At 41.4% G+C, this 17,270-nt stretch overlaps 1 long non-coding RNA gene across 1 annotated transcript; it reads left to right on the plus strand.

Moving 5' to 3' along the window:
* The first annotated feature begins 4,569 nt into the window (after window positions 1-4,569).
* LOC113576096 lies at window positions 4,570-7,379 on the plus strand. The gene is made up of 3 exons (XR_003410469.2): window positions 4,570-4,659; window positions 6,090-6,163; window positions 7,099-7,379. It is a non-coding gene; the product is annotated as an uncharacterized LOC113576096 (long non-coding RNA).
* Window positions 7,380-17,270: the final 9,891 nt, after the last annotated feature.

Genomic DNA, 17,270 nt, shown 5'->3' on the forward strand with positions numbered 1-17,270 from the left:
CAGATTGGAGAACTCCCTTGTTCCCAATGTTGCTTTGGAACATGTTGCCTGTAGAATGCAGGCTAGATTAGAAGTCGTCAGTACAGGCCCTGCAGTTAATGTGAATATGATTCAGCCACAGTATTTATAGAGCCTGGCCCATCACAGGGAGTGACGCATAACCAGGGCCTCCTCGTAGAGAGCCATTATAGGCTTCATTCCTCTCTGCCGTCCGACAACCACGCGCGCACACACACACTGCACTAGGACTGCTGTTAAGGGTGATACATACTCAAATCACCACCATCCTCCTCATCCTCCTCCATCTCTGCTCACTACCTCTGCACTCGGCCCAGATCAATGCTCGCACTGTTGAGCTGCAATCACGCGACGCCAGTCTTCCACACCATGCAATTTTCCTACCCACTCACCCGAACAGACGCATGGAGCACTTACACAATAACACACCAGGATGGAGAATTCTGGAGCAACAGCATGCGCCTGCCTCAGTGCGTCCTGAAACCCTGACCTCCTGACGAGCGGCGAAATATTTATTTATTCATAATTACGCATTACGGAATGTTTAACAGCCACACACTCTCAGATGATCTGGGTAGATTATCGCAGATACGGAGCCCTGCTTTGTTCTGGTTTTTGGAACATTATCAGTATCCTTGCCAGTGTTTTTCTTTTCTTTTTGGTTAATCCTCTTGCTTTTAATTAACTTAGCAAAAACCCTTAATGGTTCTTTTTTTTTTATCTCTGTTATCATGATGCAAATCCCTTTAGTAGCTGAGAAGCGTGTATAATTTTAAAGAAATGGCTTATGATTCTCAGTGTCAGCTGCCTTTTGTTTTTCATCAGCTGCAACTAAATAAGCGAATAATTAAAGATGCCAGGAGTACGGTGGCCCAATGGTGCATTACAAAGGAAGTGCTGGAATACAATTCCAGAAGAAAACAATACATAAGAAAACCAATACATAAGATGCGCGGAAAACAATTCTTACCACAACGAATCAGCCAATAGTCCAGCAACACAGAAAATAGAGAGAAAAACAGTTCATGTTTAAAGAATCAATGAACTGTTGTCTAAAGCATATGCATTCTAGTTTCGACTGCAGTATGCTGCATCCTACTATAGACTTAGTGTATGCCACCTGCTTGGCAGAGGATGACCTGTTATGACTGGTAACTATTGAGTGATTGGATGGTCTTTGTTTAGATGTCCTAGTAGCCAACCACTCAGTCGTTGCTTTTTCTGTCATTCAGTTTATAGACCTGATGTAACAATCTCAAGCCAAGTCAGTTCATTCTGAGGTCTGTTGCTCTTTCTCCATCAACTGTATCCCATTTATAATGAAATTCTTTCCGTCACCTACAATGTTGCAGAGCTGTCAATACTATTAGACTAGCTATCTTTTGTTCCAAGTGTAGTGAAGATAGATAAAAAATTATTCCCGATGAAGTTCTAACCTGGTCAGAAGGGGAACTCTCTTCCAACCTTGGGCCACAGACCAGACCTGGGGCAGGCTGGTGCCTTGAGGATTAGCAACAAAGTCATAAATGGTCCAGCTATCAAGATGGCCTGGCTCCTAACCCTCAACCCCCTCTCCCTAAGGGTCATAAACTGATGGATGTTAAAGTGAAAAGCTCTTACCAGCCTGGGTATAGTAAGAAAGACCATAAATTCCTACCAAGGCAAGTAACTTTGCTTATCTGACATATTCACAAAGTAACAATTTACCATTTAATCTACTATGATGTCAAATAATCAACCCATAATGTATTGTGATTTTAATATAATTTCCAAATTGTGATGTGTGCTCCTGTTATTTTATAAATACTTGTTGGAGCATTATTCTGCTCATTACTTGTCCTTCATTAATTTGTATTATTCCACTCATATTACCTCACCTGTATGTTGCTTAACCTCATGCATATTGTATACAAATTGTTACTCACTCCTAATTGTGTTTACCAGAAATCCTGTATGAACCAAAAGGGCAATATATTAAAGTTAATAGTTTCTAACAACTAGAAACCAGGAAAGTAATTAAACTGATTATCCAAATGCTCTACCCTCATTCTAAGGCCAGGAGGTAGAAATAGATAAGAATATGTAATTTTCTTTATTATTATTATTATTATTATTATTATTATTATTATTAATAAATTCCTTTATTGTTTCCTTATTTTCTTTATTATTGATTTGTAGTAGATCCTATATGTTCCTGTATTCTTATATTTCTTAAATTCTTTTCCCCCAATCGTGAACAGAGATTATTGAATATGTATGACCCAGGCAGTCCTCTTTTCTTCCAAAAGATAACTGACAAATTCTACCCCCTCAGTTAAGTTGAGAAATTGGGAGGAGAAGTTGAGAGGTGAAGAGTGGAGTCTGTCAAGTCGAGCAGTCTAGTCGGACCAGGTGCGAACTGCAACTGAAACAAGGGCGGGGGGCTTTCTCCGGTTTACATTATTAGGCTTGTGACTATAATGATTTTAGTGAACTAGCCACTCCTGGTCATTAATAGAATCTTATTCAAGTTGAGACTGAATTATAATCATTAATACATTAATTTAAATGAATACATTCCTTGTTAATCAGGGAGGTGCCCAAATTGAATTTACAAACTGTAAGTGACAATTTATTAAAAATACTAAAATCGCAAGATATCAACAACTTGTGTCTCAGCAACTACAGGTCTGCCACCTTTACATTTGCTTTATGAAAACATTTAAGCTTTCAGTTCTTACCTATAGTCTACTCACACACTACAGAGGGGACATTTCAAGTTTGCTTATCGTGAAAACAGCACTGTTGAAGCTCAGCACTCCACTACACCTTGATGCACCTACCTGACATCCATTTCATCAACGTCAGCCTAGCTTTCAAGACGATCAGCACACTCCGCTACACTCCATGACAGGAGAGTCGCTCATGCTTGGCGCTCCCGGGTTCCCAGAAAATAGGACAACTGTGGTCCTCAGTACAGAGCATCCCAGAGCTGCATCCCCTTCCTGCTCTTAACACTCTTCACTGCTCAGTCAGGATCATCAATACCACAGATGACACTCCCACTACTGGTCTACTCGCAGACAGTGACCAAGGTAGCTACCATAAAGAGGAGCACCAAGCACCATGATGCCAGGACAATGGCCTTGTTCTTTACACCTCTAAAGCAATGGAAATGATCACTGACTTTTTGGTAGAACCATAAACTTTGAAACATAATTAATAATCAGAAAATCATCAGCATGGATGCCCACAAAGCTCTTGGCACAGACATCATTCCACTAATTAAAAAAAAACAGCTTTTATTTTGGTTTTACATTGCCATCATACAAGTCAAGTCAAGTAAAATTTAGTGATACAGCACTTTTTACAACAGATGTTATCACAAAGCAGCTTTACAGCCCCCAGTGAGCAAGGAAAAACTCCCCAGAGCACATCTTGACATCATCCCTAACTGCCTAGCATGGCAGCCCTGATGCTAAAGACAGAAAGACACTGAAACTGAGTATAAAAAGCACACCAAACATTCAACAGAAGGATTCATCAGCATACTTGCTCCACAGCTGCACTCATGGCAGTCACCCCTCCCCCACGTTACCCAGCCCATCGGTCCTTTCAGCCTCTCCCCTCTAGGACACACTATCCATACCTGACCATCATGACCGCTCGTTTTAACAGGTTTCTTTTCTAGTGCAAGCAGAACTCTCACCTTCCAGTGCTAATCTCATGTGACCAGGAGCTGATGCTCACTGGTTCTGCACTTGCATGAATGACCGCACCTTAACAATCTAGTTACCTGTTGCTGAGCACCACCTTTTCATGGTCTGTAACATTCCCTGTACTGCAATGACTTGTCATACTGCCACGTAATTTACTGTTCTAATTAGATGTATTCATTAATGTACTCCTTTGCATTCTCCTGCTCTTATGAATTCAAAAGTACCATGTAAATACTGTACTTTAGTGTACTGTGATTACGTTTGTGTTTGCTTTCCTTTCTTGCTCGGTACTAGACTAAACACAATTAGCGCCAACCTGTCTGATTGGTAATAAGCATACACAGACACTACTGAGCTGCCTTTACTTCATTTACATTTTGACAAGTGTTGTTTCCACTTAGCCTTATAGATACTCCAGAAAGACCAGTACTACTGAGTAGGATCAGGAAAAAAAAAAAAAACCTCTCAAACTAAACAATCTACATGCTCTTAAAATACAGTCTTAAATCTAAAGTAAAATATATCACAGTTTGTTGATTATCTAAAAAAATGTACTAATTTAATGGTCTATGTTTATGCATGACCATTATCAAAATAAAATCTTTAATGAGAAACACATATTCTGTGCTCTTTCAGTACTGCAAGGTAAGTCTTAAAAGCACATTGTCCCTGACTTACTGACTTTTCCTTCACTGGCTACATATCAACGCACACATCTTATAAACTCTACCTTGCAGGGAATCATGAAAAATGGGACGTTTAAAAGCACGTTATAAGGCATACATTTTAACACCATGTCCCTTTAAGTTCACTGACGATGACATAGATACACCCAGCAGGCGAAATGGGGAAATCAGCGATTGCTCCAATAAAATCTGAGCATGTTATATCAGAGCGTAAGCCGTCTTTTGTGGAAGGCACGGGGAGAGAGAGAGATGTGGGGGTAAGTGAAAAGTAGACAGAAGAGCTTAACGTGTTCTCAAATCGCTCACACACACGGAGACAGCCGTACACACGTACGTTCGCACACCTGTGCATCTCGGGAGCTGTAGCCGTCGTTATGAGGAAGCGATGAAGCAGTTACAATCGATTAAACGCTGCCGTGCGGTGTTCTTCGTTAGCTCATTCTAATAGGATTCGCTTACGAAGGTCATGTTCGCCCCCTACTATAAATACGAGTTCTCGAGTCCCTCTTTAAGTGCTTAATACTATCATATTAATACTCAGTGTGGTAATGAATAGGACAGCGACACCTTATTAACGGCGTGGTCCTGGACCATGTCGAGTCAGCTGTCGAGTCGCTATGCGAAAGACCTCGAGGATGCGTAGGCAAACGATAGCTGGTAATAGAATACTCCTAATATGTCGATCATTGCTACTGCAGACAATTGTAGCCTATATCCAGTTAGCTAGCCCCTTTACCACTCTTTTTAAATAATCTCGGGAAAATCTTTGCGATTCTCGTGCTGCGCAACCAGATCCTGAGGGCAAGTTGGCGATGTCAGGAGCTGGAAAGTACTCTGGGAACTCTGGCTTTCTTCTTCCAAGCCGCTCTTTTTGCTTTGAGCGTGCGCTGTAAGCAAACTGACCTGTACCACTTATTGAAGCCACGCTGAGAATTCCTAAAGAGAGTCGCGGAGCTGCCAGGGTAAGAGGGGTGGATTTCTCCACGTGAGTCGCCCGCTTTCTGTCCCTCACTGCCTTGCTCGCAGTCCAATTCCTCCTGTTGAAATTATAGGCTCTGGAACATGATTCATGAAAATGAATGGTGTTGTTTTAAATTTCAGGAAAAATAAAGGTCCACGGAGTCTGTACTTTTGTGGGCTCTGATTCTGAGAGTCTTCATGTCTGATTCAAACTGCGTATTTGTATATACTCTCCTGGTACTGGATGAGATCACTGTTTACATTGTACCATTAGTCAGGCCTTTCTTTTTGCTCTCTCTCTCTCTCTCTCTCTCTCTGTGTGTGTGCGGGTAGAGAATATTACTACATCGTCTATAGTGGTGTGAGCCATGCTAACACTAAATGGATTCTTTGTGAAGCCTCTGAATCACTCCCCTACCAAAATAAACACAAATGTCAATCTGAGCCTGCCTACAATGACAGCAAGCAGCCTAAGCCTATTTCCCCCTGAGTGAGCCATCGTCTCTTAATGCTTTCGATTTTGCTCAGCCGGGGAGGCAGCAAAGACCAAACTCAACACTGGAAATGACCTTGAGAGAGAAAGAGCCGCTGTCACACCCATAACTAACATTTTGCTGTGAAGCAAGTAGGCTAGAATGCTTCTATATCGTAGACATGTTTATTGCCTGTAATTAGCTTAGGAGGCTGTGCATTATCATTGGTGACAGAATTTGTCCTGCTTCTCCAGGTCTGTTTGATATTACTCAACATCTCAATGCAGTCTGAGGGGTGTAGTAGTTTTGCCATGAAATTGGCCTATTGGTGAGTATAAATTCTCTCCATAGCCATGTTGGTCTCAAAGCATTAGGGCAAAACTAAAGAAACATAATTAGGACACCAAAAATGCTTGGGGTAAGGAGACAATTCTGTAAATATTAGTATTCCCTTAAGGTAGAATGCTTTCTTTTTTTAATGGACAGTTTCAAGATGCTTACTTATATTTATTAAAAGTATATTTATATTCAAAGTATACTTTATTTCTTATACTTATTCAAATTTTAGTATGCCTATATATTCAAATCCAAGGTAGAATTTCACCTTGCTTGCTTCTTTCAGAGAGGATCATAGATGATTTATAGTTGATTTGCAGTTTTCTTGGCAAAGCTGTGGGATACCAAGATCATTACTAGAATTTGCCTACAGAAATTGTAAACATTTACTTACTGGCCTTATAATTGGAGTGGATTAAGGTCAAATTCTGCAGTACAGACTTCCATTATGTTTACAACAAGACATAGAGTTTATATTGGCCTATTATAGTGTACAAAGTAATGGGCCAATTGATTAATTATCCAGTAATGTTTTGTTTATCTATTATCTATTATCTATGGCTATTATTAGGAAATCACAGTGAGAAAAGCAAGAGAGAGTGTTGTCCTGGGTTTCAGAAGTTCATAGGCCATAGTTAAATAAGCATGGCATTCAGCATTCCCTCTAAACTCAACATTGTCATAACATTCTCGCTAACACATCATCATAAAATAACAGTGCTTCAGGGGAACCTTGTGCTGCTAAACACAAATTAGTCTTTCAGTTAGTGTTTCAGAGACCTGGTCCTGATATGTGTCCTCAACATGTTCATGTGCCATTCTAAAAGTATTTATTTATTTATTTATTTATTTATTTATTAATCGATCATAAACTGCTGTGATGTCAGATACTTTGATTTTCATAACTCTCATTACTTTTCTTGCTAGGATACATTGATGGGTATAAAATATTCAGGAGCCAAGTCTTGGCAAAAGACAGCATTGATCGTGTCTTACAAGATGTATAGCTGGGCATTATGGTTTATTCATTAGCAAACCTTAAGTTGGTCTCCTCCAAGATCCCTTCAGCCTAACGCTACACCCTGCTGTAGCGTGGCGTAAACACATCTGACAGTGCCCGTTGCGCGTGCTGTCAATTTAAACGCATGCCAATGGGTGCATCCTGAAATGAAGGGCCATTAAAGGAAACAGTATACTGTATTATTCTCTTCTTGTATGCCTCAGCACCTTCATTAAACTTTTACCTTTGCAACGGTGTGTGGAATTAGCTCGCTTTTAGGCAAAGTGGCCTGATCAATTTATGCTGAGAGGTTCTGCACAGAAAGTCGATGGAACATATTGTGTGTGATGCCAGATATGATGCTAGCCCCCGACGGAGGAAACTCAAATATTATCAAGGCTTATGTCTGATGCAGGCAAAACAGAGAAGCATTAAGTGGGCGGAATTAACCACAACAAACATGGCACTTACTGGAACACTTAGGTCCAAATTCAATCAATTTTTTATAATGACCCAAAAATAATTTGCAGAAGCAGTATTTTTGGCTGATATCAGCTTTTTCCCCTGTACTGGATATCAACTCCAGAATATACACTCAACAGATAATTGCTTTATAAACAAACTCATTGCCTAAGTTCACATGTGCACATAGCAAATGCAATATAACTTCTGATATATTGCCAAGTGCATTTTTAATTTCTTCTGGCTACTGGTAACTAATATCACATGATAGCTATTGAAACTAAATTATGTTGTTTATTAGTAGTTTATTATAGGAAGTAGTTTGAGGGGGGAAAAGAAACAGGTGCACATTTAAAAAAAATCCAGTGTGTAGAGAATGCTTGGTCTCATGAATAAATAACAAGGTAGCCATACATGCTGAAACAAGATACATTTCAGTGTGGAATAAAGAACACAGCAAGAGGCTGGTTCATCATTATGTATAAAACCGCTCGGCCGAAAATAGAGGACTATGAAGTGTTATTGTTTAGCCACAGATGCACTATTTCAGTCTTAGAAGTAACTATGTTTGGTCCAAGTTCTCTAAAAATCTCATTGCACAGAATGAGTGCCTGGAATGACCCTGTGCCCAAAATATATGCTGACAAACCATAAAAGCCAAATTCTCTTGTTTGATTCAGATTTGGATGGATGGTATTTAGTTTGGATTCTAGCCATCAATGCATGCTCTTCCATTTCAAACATCTGCTTCCAACACAATCTTACTGTGAACTGAGTCATCCAAGTCTGGTGATGTGCAACAGAGGAAGGCTCAGTTCACAACAGCACATCCCACATTGTTACAGTTATTTGAGCGTGAATATAATGACTTTTAGTTAAAACACACTCTCGTCTTTCTCTAAATGGGGAAACTCATTGGTGGAGCAACATGCCATCTCCTGGGAAACAAAATGATCAAAGTAAAGAAAACAACAAAAGGAAAGAGAATATTTACTGGATTATACTCTTAACACACTTGCAACCAAATGTACTGTGCATGCAGAAGAAAATAAACAAAAATTATTTTTTTCTATCTCACCATTTCAACAGTCCTTCTAAACGCCCTCCTTAACAGTTTCACTCTTGAATGAGACAAAATAACAAATTAAATCAAATGACATCTCAAGTCTATAAAGATGATGCTATCCCACACAAACAGGGATGACATCCAGATAATCATGGTAGAGTATAATTTAGTATTCTTCACAAAATCACAAAATGAAGATAATATACCGTGAAATATCAACTATATGCAATAGGGTGAGAGAATATCAGTACTGGTCCATCCCTAACATGGAATTATAGGCAGCATAATTGGGTTTTGCCCAATTCTTTTGTGAAAAAAACAGGTACCTTAGGGTTTGTCTTATGTAACAACTTGTGTATGGAGCAATTAGGCAAGCAGACCATTTCATCAAACTGGTCTGTGTGGTCTACCTCCAGCCCTCCCCATTCATCAGAGTGGTCTGTGTGGTCTACCTCCAGCCGTCCCCATTCATCAGACTGGTCTGTGTGGTCTACCTCCAGCCCCTTCCCATTCATCAGACTGGTCTGTGTGGTCTACCTCCAACCCTCCCCATTCCTTTAGATTGGTCTGTGTGGTCTACCTCCAGCCCTCCCCATTCATCAGACTGGTCTGTGTGGTCTATATCCAGCCCTCCCCATTCATCAGACTGGTCTGTGTGGTCTACCTCCAACCCTCCCCATTCATCAGACTGGTCTGTGTGGTCCACCTCCAACCCTCCCCATTCATCAGACTGGTCTGTGTGGTCTACCTCCAACCCTCCCCATTCATCAGACTGGTCTGTGTGGTCTACCTCCAACCCTCCCCATTCATCAGACTGGTCTGTGTGGTCTACTTCCAACCCTCCCCATTCATCAGACTGGTCTGTGTGGTCTACATCCAGCCCTCCCCATTCATCAGACTGGTCTGTGTGGTCTACCTCCAACCCTCCCCATTCATCAGACTGGTCTGTGTGGTCTACCTCCAACCCTCCCCATTCATCAGACTGGTCTGTGTAGTCTACCTCCAACCCTCCCCATTCATCAGACTGGTCTGTGTGGTCTACCTCCAACCCTCCCCATTCATCAGACTGGTCTGTGTGGTCTACATCCAGCCCTCCCCATTCATCAGACTGGTCTGTGTGGTCTACCTCCAACCCTCCCCATTCATCAGACTGGTCTGTGTGGTCTACCTCCAACCCTCCCCATTCATCAGACTGGTCTGTTTGGTCTACCTCCAACCCTCCCCATTCATCAGACTGGTCTGTGTGGTCTACATCCAGCCCTCCCCATTTATCAGACTGGTCTGTGTGGTCTACCTCCAACCCTCCCCATTCATCAGACTGGTCTGTGTGGTCTACCTCCAACCCTCCCCATTCATCAGACTGGTCTGTGTGGTCTACCTCCAACCCTCCCCATTCATCAGACTGGTCTGTGTGGTCTACATCCAGCCCTCCCCATTCATCAGACTGGTCTGTGTGGTCTACCTCCAACCCTCCCCATTCATCAGACTGGTCTGTGTGGTCTACCTCCAGTCCTCCCCATTCCTGCTGGATATGGTGTAGATACAGCCCGACTTCATCTGTGGCCTCTCATCAAGCCAGCACTTCATTAGACGCTTAATTTTTTTTAATTGATCCTAAAGCTGCAGTTCAGGAAATCAGAGTATATCACTTTCTCTGAGAAAATGAAGGCCAGAGGAGGCCTTAATAGAGGCAGAGATGGTAGATTATAAAAGCAATGTTGGAAGAGATATACATTAGTAAAAGACTGCATGATGCTAATGGGAAACAAGGGAAAAGTACACATCCTATTAAAGACCCAGTCTGCCTGTGGAGAGAGAAGTTAACATCCAAACAAAACTGCAAAGGGGGTTGCAGGGAAGTGGAGATGAAAGTCCCTGGCATGGATGTGCATATCGGGCCCAAATCTGGTGGACAGCCGAGTCACATGAGGCTATTAGAGCCCATGCCTCCTACCTCCACATCCAGGGCATCATGCTGGTCAGCTGGTGAGTACAGCAAGAGAAAGCCGACAACACCTGTCTCCCAGCACTTGGAGTGTTTGAACCATCCCTGCTGCATGTATGGTTAGCAGATATTAAGAATTTGTGTGTCTGTGTGTGTGTGTGGGAGTGTGTGTGTTCTGCTGAAGTTCTTAGAACTTCTCTGGTCTGGGTTAGGCTTTTCTTTCTTGAAATGTACTGGGTTTCCTTGCTCTCTATTCTCACAATAACAAACTTGTTTAGACAGTGGAGGCCATTATCTCCCTTAGTAGTGATTAGCTGTAATTGAAATGTTTTGTAAGAAAATGTGCCCTTTTATCAGAACTATTTTGGCAAGAATATCAAGAGCTGAAGCCTCATCTTCTCTTGAAGACCAGACCCTTTTTTTTTCCCTTCAACCCTTCAAGAATTTCTTGACTACTTCAAAGCCTTTTGGTCAGATCACCTGATTGTTTTGAACTGTGTGGTTTGAAGGATCAGGTGTGAATGTTGGAGAGAAGAGGATGGTGGTCAGAAGGCTAATGAACATAAACAATTTGGACCTCCACAGGTGCAAAGAGCACCTTCATGTGAAACAAGAATGTGCCTCTTCAGGTCCAGAGCCTACTGCATGTAGCCACTGCCAACTTTGCAATGAAAAAGCACTGACAGTCCTTTTTTTGCATAAACCATAAACAGATTCCAGACAGAGAAAATTAAATTAGATTAATTTATTACTTTGCACAAAGTTCTTAGGCTTTTGCGCTTATACATCATCATTTACATTCATGGAGTGTCCTTGAACGTCAAAATATCCAGTTGATAGGCTCATGCTCTACAAAGAAAAACAGTGTCAAGAGCAAATAAAAAAAATAAAAAATCAAACCCAGTTTCCAGGCTGTGCTAAAGACATTGCGGAGATTTGTCTGCTAAAAAGAGTAAGAGATTGTGTCAAGAGGTTAATGTATACATACAGGGAGGCTGGTGTTAGGTAGGCAGTGCAACAGAGGGCCAACTACCTCTAAATATCACACTTGAGGGGATTTGATAAATAAATGGATTAGTGGCTCATGAATTAAAAAGTGTCCACTCTCCATCAAGGAATAGGGTCCATGCATAAAACACCAGCAGGGAAATGAACGACTTGACTCATTTCCCCAGTTCAGACACATCACTGAATATTATTAGAGGACTACCATATACACAGTACACATGAATTCTCACATGTAGATGGAGTTAGCAGAGAGAGCACACAAATGCTCCAATCACAAGGAAAGTCTGCTCAAACTACCGTCTTAAAGTCTTGCTTCAGCTCTCACCTCATGTGTGTTTGTGAATGCTCAACGAGCCAGACTGTTGGCTACAGAGCCATCCTTATCCGCAGATTTGGCGGCGGTGGGGGGCGTGTGATTGGGTAGCTGTTGGAGGTCAGCCCTCCCCAGAGGTAGGCTGTGATCAAGCAGTCAGTCCGGGCAGAGGAGGTGTCCCTCCTACAGGTTGTGTGGTGAATTAGCCTTGTTACATTTGCAGATTATGTGCTGGTGCACTAGTTCATGTGGGGGCTGTCTGCGTTAAACCATGGGTTATTAATACGTCACTCTGCCTCCGAGCTCTCACCAAATATTGACACTCCTGTTCCATCTCAGTCAGCTGAGAAAGATGCTGGGGCCTCTCCACTCAAACAGCAGGAGCTTTAGGTTTAGCGGGAAACTCAACACACGGTGCTTTGTAATAACTTGAGCCCTGAAAATATCCTTAGCAATCAACCTCTGACATCATTTACCAGTAATTCCATCCATGCCTAGGTCCTAATGTATGCACTAATAGAGTCTGGGTAATCATTAGGTAATTAACACAGATGCGTAGTCATTAGTGGCTAATTGTGGGCAGCTCTCCTGTGGAAATCATGGATTTTGTGGGGTGAGCTGAAGGTGTGTGAGCAATCCATAACCCTAAATGTTTTGATTGAAATAATGAATTTCACATCCTGGTTAGGGTGGTAACCTTATCTCATTGTTTCCATTGGCTATTTAAACTTCTGTGGGATGATATTAAGTCTGGAATCATCATCTCAGTGCACAGGAAAATGACCCTTTCAGAAAGAACAATCCAAAAATAGATAAATGATTGCATTTCTCTCCTGCCTGTGCATCCACAGCTGCTGACAAAGCCTGAAGGGCCTTGGTTCTCTTGCTCTACCTCTTCTTTCTCTCCTTCTCTCTCTCGCTCCCTTTACTTACTCTGTCCCTTCTCTTTCTTCCTTTCCATTCTTTTTTTCTTCTACGGAAATGAGGTGTGCAGATTTCAGAATTATCTCCCACCTTCCTGGACCAGCTCCTCAGCACACTGTTGTCATGGAAATGATTCCTCAGACCATGACCTGCACTAACAGAGTCACTCAGAAATGGTGAACCGACCACATCAAAGGGAGAGCAAGTCCAGCAGACGAAGGGAAAGATACAGCAAGCAATCGATCATTAATCACGCTTTAGGGTGTGATTTTTTTTGGGGGCAGGACATGAGCTGGGCCATCCAGAATTACTGTCTTTTTCAAACTTCATATCCCACCTTGGAGCACAATTTTGACACTTCTGTTATGTAATACCGCAACAGCATGACATGATATAAAGTTGTGATAATGGTGCAGATATACAGGCATCACTGGATTGCTCTCAAATGGGTTCGAACAGGTTGTAGGGTTCCTAATCCAACCATTTAAACCTGATAAAACCTACTGCCTTAAGGAAAATATAGCCTGCAGATCCTAATATCTCAAATAATCATGATTATATAATTATTGTGAGAGGTCTATGATACGTGTGCTGCCTGAATTTAATTTGGAATTGCACACTTGAATTAGGGAAGTCCTCATGATGAATATTCACAGTGAAGCTGTACTCATTACGAGAGGTTCATGATACTGCATCTACCCAGCTCGACCCATTTCACCCTTAAAAGTCCAACTAACATCAAACCTATTTTCTACCAAATTAAATTCAGGTAGCACACATATCATAGACCTCTCGCAATTATCACATAATCACGATTATTTGAGCTGACTGCAGTCATTTTGTACAATTGTTAGGTTCCACAATCTTGTTTCCTTTGCCACAAACGAAGGATCTGAATCTGTTGGATGGAAGCAAATAATCTGGATTTCTGAAAACAAGATTTCAATGTCGGTGAAAAAAATGATGTCAGGGTTGTTTAGACCTGGTTGTTTTGTGTCAGATAAATATGAGACCATATTTCTTGCTTTCGGAAACAGGATGACAGCGGGCCACTCTGACGCATGAGACCAGTGGGTCTCTTTATTTATAGCGCCCTACGGGTGCAACAGTGCAGTGCATTCAGACCAAACAGCTGATCTGTCATGTAAAATTTGCTGCATCTCTTATTTATTCAACAATCCATCACCTATTTGTCACATAAAATTTTCATTGACAATGTGGGTGGTGTGTAGAGCCTCAAGCGAGTGGAAAACCTTTCTAAGCAGGATTCTAAACATTTCCATCCAATTTTTTATTTTTTTTTTTCCAATTAGATCATGCACATTAAAATGATTGTGCATAATAATTAATTGTCTGAAACAACCTTTCTCCTTATGCAGGATAGGTTTACACAAAAGACTGAGAATAAGGAATTTTAAATGTTTAAACATTATGTACAGATCAATCAGACTTCTTCAAACATTTTCTGTTGTTTACTATTACAGGAGTTATCACATCCACATCACTACTACTAGCCCCAGACTTCACCTGTAATCTGTGTATTGCTAACAGAGAGCAAAACCACTTTTTTTTCCATTTAGGCTAAAAGAAATTGAGGCTCCATCGAATTACAGCTAAGCCTCACAGAAATCTAATTTGTAAAATGATCATCCTGTACTACTACTGGTGAGAAATCCATACTTAACAATCTATTTTATGTTTCACTGAGCCATGCATGTGCTCTGGCTGGTGCTTGACCCAGAGTACCGATGCTGAGAAGCCGTGTGATGGGCCAGCACTCCAAGGTAATTCCGTGGGATGCCTGCTTTACTTGCTGGATCGTCTCATGACCCATATGCCTGTGCCGTTCACCTCGCAGCAGCAATGATAACCACCCTCCATCCTGGACACTCCAGAGATGTGGACTTCATCTGTAACCACCCTCCACCCTGGACACTCCAGAGATGTGGACTTCATCTTTAATTGAATCTACTCAAGTTATGTTCTTCATGCCCCTCAATGGTTAATATTATAACATCATGTATACTGGTGGTGGTTGTCCTAAACCTATACAGGTGCTTACCTGCCTTTCCTTTGTGACATCCAAGTGTTTGTTTTTTTAAATTCCTGCTTTGTCTAAATCTTCACTGTCTGGTGTCACTCCAAGGAAGGTTTCACCTCATTCTGAACTTCCCTATCCCTCTTTGTTATGCTTCCCTTGTTTTTCCCTCTATTTTTTACTCTCAACTCAATCATTAGAGGTCTGAAGCAAGATTTTTTTATAAAGCTTCTTTGCAACAATGTCTACTGTAAAAAGCAGGGTTTCCCAACAGTGATAAGATGAACACACCCTAAAATGGCTCCCCTAGGAGCATTTTTCCTTTTAAAGTTTAATTCTAATGCTATGAGAGACAGAGAAGACACCTGTCATCTTAGTGGCTGCCTGTCACACATTTATAGCATTATTTCTTATAGGCAGCAAACACTAATACTTAGTGATATCCACTCAAAGACAACTGCTCTAACTGGCTGAAGGGACTTTTTTATTAGCACCCTGAAAGATTTATATGTGATTTTACAACCCCATTTCATTGCTTTCCTATTAGACAAGAACAGGTGGAAACATGGCGGAGCCTGTGTTTAAGATGACAAGCCATGGAGCTGGAATTAAAGGGTGTGAGGAGAATCCTTAATGGATCACTTGGTTTTAATCACCATCCACTGCTAAAGACAGCGATTTTATCCTGCTTTCAAGAGACAAGACAGACATGTGCTTCTTCTCCCTTTTCCCTCTTTATTTCAATCCCAAAACCAAACATATCACCACTTCCTCCATATTCAACATTTGCTTATTTTCCATGTTCATTAGAAATTTCAGTAGAAGTGCAAGGCAGATTTTGAAGATGAACAACCTTTTTCCCCCACATATCATCATTCATTTTAGTACTTTTATCAATGTCTCTCCTCACCCTTCCAACATGGTAGATGTTGTGAGAAAGAAGGAAGAGAAAGATAGAGACAGAGACAATACACACACACACACACACAGGCCACTTTATTAACTACACTTTGCTAATACTGGTTTGGACCCCCTTTTGCCTTCAGAACTGCCTAAATTCTTCATGTCATAGATTCAACAAGCTGCTGGAAACATTCCTGAGAGATTTTAGTCCATATTGACATGTTGCTGCAGATTTTGTCCGCTGCTTATCCATGATGCAAATCTCCCATTTCATCACATCCCAAAGGTGTTTTATTGGACTGAGTGAACTCATTGTCATGTTCAAGATTCAAGTCTGAGTTGATTTGAGCTTTATGATAAGGCTTGCTATCTTGCTGGAAGTAGCCATTAGAAGATGGGCACATTGTGGTCATAAAGGGATGGACATGGTCAGCAACAATACTCAGGTAGGCTGTGGCAATTTAACGATGCTCAATTTGTATTAAGGTGCCCAAAGTGTGCCAAAACAAAATATCCCCCATACCATTATACCATAAGCAGCAGCCTAAACCATTAATACCAGGCAGGGTGGATCCATGCTTTCATGTTGTTTACGCCAAATTCTAACCCTACCATCTGAATGTTGCAGCAGAAATCGAGACTCATCAGAGTGGGCAACATTTTTCCAATCTTCTGTTGTCCAATTTTGGTGGGCCCATGTGAATTGTAGCCTCAGTTGCCTGTTCTTAGCTGACAAGAATGGCATCAACAAGGCATTTTTTGCCCAGAGAACTGCCATTTGCTGGATAGTTTCTCTTTTTGGACAATTCTTTGTAACCCCTAGAGATGTTTGTGTGTGAAAATCCCAGTAGACCAGCAGTTTCTGAAATACTCAGAGCAGCCAGTCTAGCACCAACCACCATGCTACACTCAGTCACTTAAATCATCTTTCTTCCCCATTGTAATGGTAAGTTTGAACTTTTGCAGGTCACTTTGAGCATGTCTATATGCCATATGATGGGCTGATAAGAAATTAGATTAACGAGCAGTTGAACAGGTACACCTAATAAAGTGGCCAGTAAGTGTCTATACTGGATATGTATGTTTTGGACAGAGGAGAGAGAGAGAGAGAGAGAGAGAGAGAGAGAGAGAGAGAGAGAGAGATGGGTAGGCATTATCATTTCGTCAGTCTGTATCTGGAAGTTCCACAGGATCATATCTTGGTTATTCAAGCAACCCAAGTGCGAGAGGGTATATGCAGAGGATGTCGGAACACACACACACACACACACGCACATACATATATATATATATATATATAGGCAACAGGCCTAATGGGGTTGCTATGCTCCTTCCATTCCCTGAAGGCTAACACTTCCAGAGTCTCAGTGAAGGCACCTTAATCCAGAGCTTTTGAAGAAGTCACTCATCTTCACTACTGAGAGATAGAAGAGGCAACAC

This window comes from Electrophorus electricus, chromosome 4 (genome assembly GCF_013358815.1).
Source record: "Electrophorus electricus isolate fEleEle1 chromosome 4, fEleEle1.pri, whole genome shotgun sequence".
NCBI classification, from domain to species: Eukaryota; Metazoa; Chordata; class Actinopteri; order Gymnotiformes; family Gymnotidae; genus Electrophorus; species Electrophorus electricus.